General features: G+C 38.7%; 1 non-coding gene across 1 annotated transcript; it reads left to right on the forward strand.

Annotated features, from left to right (window-relative positions):
• The first annotated feature begins 239 nt into the window (after positions 1-239).
• LOC148583346 (small nucleolar RNA R71) lies at positions 240-346 on the forward strand. Its single transcript, XR_015909402.1, has one exon. It is a non-coding gene; the product is annotated as a small nucleolar RNA R71 (small nucleolar RNA).
• The last annotated feature ends 7,057 nt before the right edge of the window (positions 347-7,403 follow it).

The raw sequence follows: 7,403 nt of genomic DNA on the forward strand, positions 1-7,403 counted from the left end.
CCCTTAATTCAGCATCGTTCCTCACCTCATAGATGCTTCCTGTCTTGGGAGCGGGTTGTTGTCTGTCCCTACTATCTTGAAAATCCCATTGTTGCGCTCGTTCAGCCATTTCATCTAAAGTTTTATAAGCTTCATCCCCAGTAAGACTTAAGAATTCTCTACCATTCATCGTCTCAAGCGAGTTTCGCTCACTTGGTGTTAGTCCCCTGTAGAAAATTTGAACTAGCACCTCATTCTCAAACCCGTGGGGTGGGCATTTTATAGTAAGCTCTTTAAACTTCTCCCAGCTATCAGTGAATCTTTCCCCTTCTTTTTGTCTGAAATTGGTGATCTGTAGACGGAGGGCATTGATTTTGGAAATTGGGAAGAACTTGTGGTAAAACTTGCTTTGCAACATATCCCAAGAAGTGATAGATCCAGGTCTATTGTTGAGTAGCCAGGATTTTGCCCTATCATGTAGGGACAGAGGGAATAACCGAAGGCGCACCGCTTCTGCTGGGGCATTTTGTGTATTAACAATGTCGCAAATTTCCAAAAAAATCCTCACATGAACATATGGATCCTCATTCTCTAATCCTCTAAATGCAGGAAGGTGGCCTATTGTACTCGGCTTCAGCTCGAAGCGAGTAGCTGGCAACACTATACACGATGGTGTGTTGGTAATATTGGGTACGAACAGCTCCCTGAGGGATCTAGGTTGATTTCGTTCTCCCATCTTAACAGACTTTTCCGAATCAGACTCGGAACTTTGAGAATTGGTGGGTGAGTTTGGTGGCTGTCTTAGATTCTCTCTCGCCGTTCTTTCAATTTCGGGATCAAAAGTGTTTAACTCCTGATTTAAAGATCTACGACCGAACATGCAAAAAGGAACTAACAACCTAACAAACTAACAAACTATCAAACTAAAAACTGAAATGAATTGAACTAAATTAAATTATATTAAACTAACTAAACACAATTGCAAGCAGAAATTAATTTAAACAGAAACTAAAAACTCACAAAAAAGGACCAAAAGATTTTGGCAAAAATCTACTGAACTATTGCGGTTGCTGTCTTGGCCACAAGTGTGCTCGATCGTAGCAGGGCTGTAACACAAACAAAACAACAACAAAAAACAAAAAGAAAAATCTTTTATTTTTTATTTTTTATTTGTATTAGTAACACAAATAAAACAAAACAAATTGCAGAAAAATAAAATCCTAATTATAACTAGTAGAAGAATAAAACCGATCTAGAAATAAATTGGTTTCAAAAAATAAACAATTCCCCGGCAACGGCGCCAAAAACTTGTTGTGCAAATTTATTTAACTCGCAAGTGCACGAATCAATTGTAGTTAATGGATTGTAAGTGCGAGATCGAACCCATAGGGAATTGTATTCTTGAAAGCAATTTTAAATCTAAATTAATTAAACCCTAGTCTAGTTCCAAGCAATTTAAAGTGATTGAAATCTTATGACGAAGCACTAAGGTTTCGGAATCCGCACTCACAAATTCATAACAACATAATTTCATGATCTATAATATTCCCCAAAGTTCTCACATATAAATCTTAAGTTTGTTTTACTATTGCTTCAAAGAATTAATCAAAAGATCCCATGTATCCATTCATAACCCAAATCACAAAAGAAATCCAATATTCGATCAAATCATTAATTGTATCCGTAAATCACAAGAAAATATCCAATCTTTATCAAAACATCAATTGTATCCAGAGAATAAATCACAGAGGAAATCCAATTTTTAACAAAGAAAACCAAGCAATCAATTGTATTGAATAATCTTAAATCATCAAGTGTATCCTTGAATCACAAAAGATATCCAAGAGTTATTCAATCAAATTGATTAGAAGTAAAACAATAGAGCAATTAAACCATTAAATTGGGAAATATTACATACATGAAACAAAGTTGCTAATCATAAGTGAGGCTTCATCTTCAACCTTAGTTGAAGGTTTAGCCTCTCATTTTATTGAAAGACAAAACAAAATTGATTGAATTCATAATGTAAAATCGAGTACTTACAAATAAGAATCACAAAGTAGAGATTCAAAAGTTAGGAAAACCTTAAACTCTCTTCTTTCTCCTCTGCAATCTTCAAATTCGTAGCCCCCCCAACTAATCTGATAATTCCCAATTTATAGACCTAAAACTTAGGGTTTTACAAGTTGAAATCGGATACAATTCGTCCAGGTTTGTACCATTTAATTACGGGACGATTTTGGAATAGTAAACGTCCGAATTAGGAAAATCCTATTTCCCAATGAATTGTAGTATTTTGAGTTAGCTTTCCAACGCCACTTGAATCACCTCAATCGGATATGTGAACGAAAAGTTATGGTCAAAATACTGAGACGTGTAGAATCTGAATTTGAATCCAATTCGAAATTTTATCCAATCTTATCCTTAATCTGATTTACCCATTTCTTGGATTTGGTTAAACTTAACCACATCATCTAGGTCTTCTCAAAGTATGTTTTCTTCCAAAAAGTAGTTTTTCTTCAACACCTACAAAATACTAAAAACACAAAACTAACACAGAACATCAGATAATAACACAGCTAAAGGATTAACACAAGTAAATTAAGGGGTCCAAATATGCAATATTTGGCACACATCAATGGCCGACATCGAAGTGAAGGATTACCAGATAGCTTGGAAAGACCGGCAACTGGAGTCACGAGATCGACGGATTGCGGATCTCGAGGCTTATCTCATTAGTATTCACGAGAAAAGACGAGAGAAAGTCTTCGATTTTTACTCTGCCACCCGGCTATTTCTAAAGGAGGAAGAGAAGTGCCGGAGACTTCGCAGGAAATACCGACTCTGGAATGCTAGGGCTCTTGAGAAAAATGGTTCACCTAGTGAAGGTCACCGTCGGTAGCCTTCGATATAAACGGCAATGGCCCTTCCAGGGCTTTAGTTTTTTTCTTCATCATATTTCTGGGTGATTGCTCAAATGTGATTTGCACAATGTCGCTTTGGACGTAGAGTACCAGATCAAACCCAGATGTGATGTCTTCGATGTAGTTAGATAAACAAGTAGCCAAGTGTCTATTGTAGCTTGACTTTTCACACAATTGTTCTGACTTGATCTTTTGTAATTGAATCTTCTTGTGATGTAAAATCCTAAATAAAATGGTTACCTTCGACTCCTCTACTGCATTGTGCTGTGTCTTTTTGGCTTTGTTTGTTTGTTTTACCGTGCTTGGATATCTTGTGTTTGATGGATCCTCAATCTTTCTGGCTGAGAGCCTGGTCGGGTTTTGCTAAGGGCTTGCTCCCTTGTTTCCAAATTGGGCGATTTTTTTTTTTTTTTGCTAATGGTTTACTCCATAGTTCCTGAAGTGGGATGTTGTGCCAAATATTACATAAATTAATAGATAATATTTAGTATGTTTTACTCGCAAGTGCACAAGATCAAACGATAGTATAGTGCAGCAAGTACGAGTTCCCACGAGGATTGTTGATTTTATTTAGAATTAATTAAAATATCAAAATTGTCACGAGAATGATATTAATACTAAGGAAAAGAAATAAAGATAAAGATAAAAATAAAGGTAAGGCATTGATATCCACCCCAAATCATACTTAGATAATATAACAATATGCCAATGATCCAATCATATTATGAATACTTAATGTTTGTCAACTTAAGGGTATGGGTGTCTACTCCTTAAGCTCTTGATTTCCTTAAGCAAAAAATTAGGTATGGGTGTCTACTCCTTAAGCTATTGATTTCCCTAAGCAAAAAATTAGGTATGGGTGTCTACTCTAATTCTTTTCTTTCTTAAAGGATTTAGCATGGGTGTCTACTAAGTTGCTCTTTCAGAAAGCATAAATCTCTAGAAATCGACAAACACATGAGGCCTAGGGTGTGGGTGTCTACTCCCGGTTTCCCATGTTGATTAACCCAAGAACCCAATGTGGATTTCTTTTGTTACTCTTATTAAACCCAAGACTCGATCATCCAAATTGATTTAATTAACTAATCCATACCACATGCATATAATGGCCAATCACATACATACGAGGAAGTCAAGAAAACAGGAATTAATCAAGTTAAGCAACACAATATGATTATCACAAAGGCGCCAACATTGAAATATTAAATAAACATAATTAGGGCTTCAATCTAGCCCTCTTTAAGAGCTAGTTACACATAATTAAAATAAGACTAAAAAGAATAGGTAAAGAAAGAACCGAAAACCGCTCTTAGAAGTAGCCTCCAATTCCCCTCCCTAAAGTTGTCTCCTTGAAATTGTCTTGAATTGTGAGGCTTAGAGGTCTATTTCTAGGGCTTAGGGGAGTCCTAGAAGCACTAGTAATCCTAGGAAATTCGGAGATTTAAGTCCTAGTCCAATTAGGATAAAAAAAACCTGAGTCCAAATCGGAATAGGATTCGTCCAGAATTGCGTTCCAATCTTGCAGGGTGATTTTGGCATAGCGACGCTCCGAATTAGGAAAATGCTATTTCACAATAATTTGTATAATTTTGAGTTAGCTTTCCAATACCACTTGAATCACCTCAATCGAATATTTTAGCTAAAAGTTATGGTCAAAATACCGAGACATGTGCAGGATCCAAATTTGAATCCAATTCGATTTTGACTCCAATTTGAGAAATTCCGATTTAATCCTATTATTTATTTGATTAAACTTAACCATGATTGATTAAGCTTAACCATATCTTCTAGGTCTTCCCAATTTGCCCTTTAAGTTGAAAATTTTACGGAAACGCTTTCTTTTCTTCCAAAAACCTATAAAACAAAGAAAATACAAAAATAAAATAAAATAGCATAAACTAACAAAACTAAGGAATTAACAAATATAAGTTAAGGGCTAAAATATGAATATTTTGGCACTTACCATGGGAGATTTTTTTGGCTGAGGGTTTACTCCCTAGTTCCCGATACTGCAGATTTTTTTTGCTGAGGGTTTACTCCCTAGTTCCCAAGATGGGAGATTTTTTTTGTTGAGGGTTTACTCCTAGTTTCCAATGCAGAAGATTTTTTTTTGTTGAGGGTTTACTCCCTAGTTCCCGTGATGGGAGATTTTTTTTGCTGAGGGTTTACTTGCTAGTTCCCAATGCAGGAGATTTTTTTTGCTTAGGGTTTACTCCCTAGTTCCTGATGCGATAGATTTTTTTTGCTAAGGGTTTACTCCCTAGTTCCCGAGATGGGAGTTTTTTTTCGTCAAGGGTTTACTCCCTTGTTCCAAGGCGAGGAGATTTTTTTTTTCGTTAAGGGTTTACTCCCTTGTTCCGAGGTTACTGCATGACAGGGAATTTATCATCAGGCCCAATGGTCGTTTTGACCAAGGGTTCTCCGACGCTCTAATGAGTCGCTATAAATTGACCTTTATAAATAATCAAAAATTACAAGAAATGAATGCAATGGAAAATTACTGATAATATATTTTTAGATGATTGGCATTCCAGGGTCTCGGCAGTGGCTTTCTTTCTGCATCCTGCAGGTAATAGGCTCCTCGTGTATGGCTTCGAATGACTTTCTATGGCCCTTCCCATGTTGGTCTGAGCTTCCCTGCTGCTGGATCCCGGGTGGCTATGCTGACCTTCTATAGGACCCAATCCCCAATCTTGAACTGCCTCGGCTTGACCTTTTTGTTGAAGTACCTGGCTGTTCTTTGTTGATAGGCTGCCATTATTGCCTGAGCGTCATCCCTTTTTTTCCTGAAGCAAATCCAAGCTTAGCTTTATTCCTTCTTCGTTCATCTCGGGGTTATAATGCTTCACTCAAAAACTGATCGAGCCGATTTCAACTAGGTTGACTCCCTCGGATCCGAATGCCAAGGAAAAAGGGGTTTCGCCAGTTGGTGTTCAGATGGTTGTTCTGTACGACCATAGCACTTCTGGAAGGATCTCTACCCATGCTTCTTTCTTGTCTTTGAGTTTCTTCTTCAGAGTTTTCATCAGGGTCTTATTTGTTGCTTCTACCTGACCGTTGGCCTGAGGGTGTCCGGGAGACGAGAAATAATTTTTGATATGGAGTTCGGCACACCAACTTCGAAAAGGTTCGCAATCGAATTGTTTTCCGTTGTCGGTTACAAAAGTATGCGGGATACCGTACCAACATACGATTGCTTTCTAGAGGAAATTCCTTATATTTCTAGTGGTTATAGTGGCCAATGATTCTGCCTCTACCCACTTGGTGAAATAATCAATAGCAACCATAACGAACTGACACCCTCATTTTCCCGTTGAAAGTGGGCCCACTAAGTCGACCCCCTATTGTGCAAAGGGCCACAGGGCCGAAACTGGGCTTAATCATTTCATGGGAATCTCGGTTCATTCCCGGCCAATAATACCCTGCTCGGATGGCTTTATGGGCTAACATTCTCCCTATCGAGTGGCTGCCGCACACCCCTTGATGAATTTCTCTGAGCACATATGCGACTTCATCCCTGGATAAACATTTGAGCAGGTGGAGGGTGTAACCCCTTCAATACAGAAGACTATCGACTAGCATGTATCGTGCTGCTTGGATGGGGATCTTCCGTGCTAATTTGTTATCGGATGGAAGCTTGCCTTCCTTGAGAAATGGTAGGATGTCGCGGCCCCAATCTGGACACTGCTCTTTCTCCTCAAAGCACGCCACTTGATTTGTTTGGCCAATTTAATGTTCAGTTAGCTCCTGGACTGGGCGATCAACCGTTATGATTTCTTCCTCAGCTGCGGAGCCCATACGAGCTAGGGCATCTGCTTGTGAGTTTTCTTTTTTGAGAACCTTTGTAAAGGTTATCTTGTTGAAAGATTCCATGATCTCCTTCACTTTAGCCAAATACTACTTCATTTTGCTTCCCCGGGCCTCGTATTCATCCCAAAAATGTCTGACCACTACTTAGGAATCGCTTCTGACCTCCAAGTTTTTGACTCTTATTTCCCTCGCCATGTTCATACCGAGGATCATGGCCTTATATTCAGCTTCGTTGTTGGTGGTGCTAAATTTTAGCTATACAATTTCTTCACATTTTTCTCCATTAGGTCCTTCGAGCACAACTCCAATCCCGCTACATTTCCAAGTTGAGGATCCATCTACAGATGCTACCCATGTTTCTCCCGGATTGGTTCCTTCTTCCTCGGAGATGTCGTAAAATTCGGCCAAAAAATCGGCTAACGCTTGCCCTTTCGGGGATGTTCTCGGATTGAATTCTATGTCGAATTCTCCGAGTTCTATGGCCCAATTGACTAATCTCCTTGACAAATCTGGCTTTTGCAAGATTTTTCGTAAGGGATATTCGGTCAATACCTTTATTGTATGTGCCTGAAAGTATGGCCTCAACCTCCGGGCAGACGTGACCAAAGCGAATGTTAATTTCTCAATCCGCAGGTATCGTTCTTCGGCACCGTGCAGGGCTTTGCTGACAAAGTTGACAGGCTTTGGCAC

This window comes from Corylus avellana, chromosome 10 (assembly GCF_965113065.1).
Source record: "Corylus avellana chromosome 10, dhCorAvel1.hap1.2, whole genome shotgun sequence".
NCBI lineage: Eukaryota > Viridiplantae > Streptophyta > Magnoliopsida > Fagales > Betulaceae > Corylus > Corylus avellana.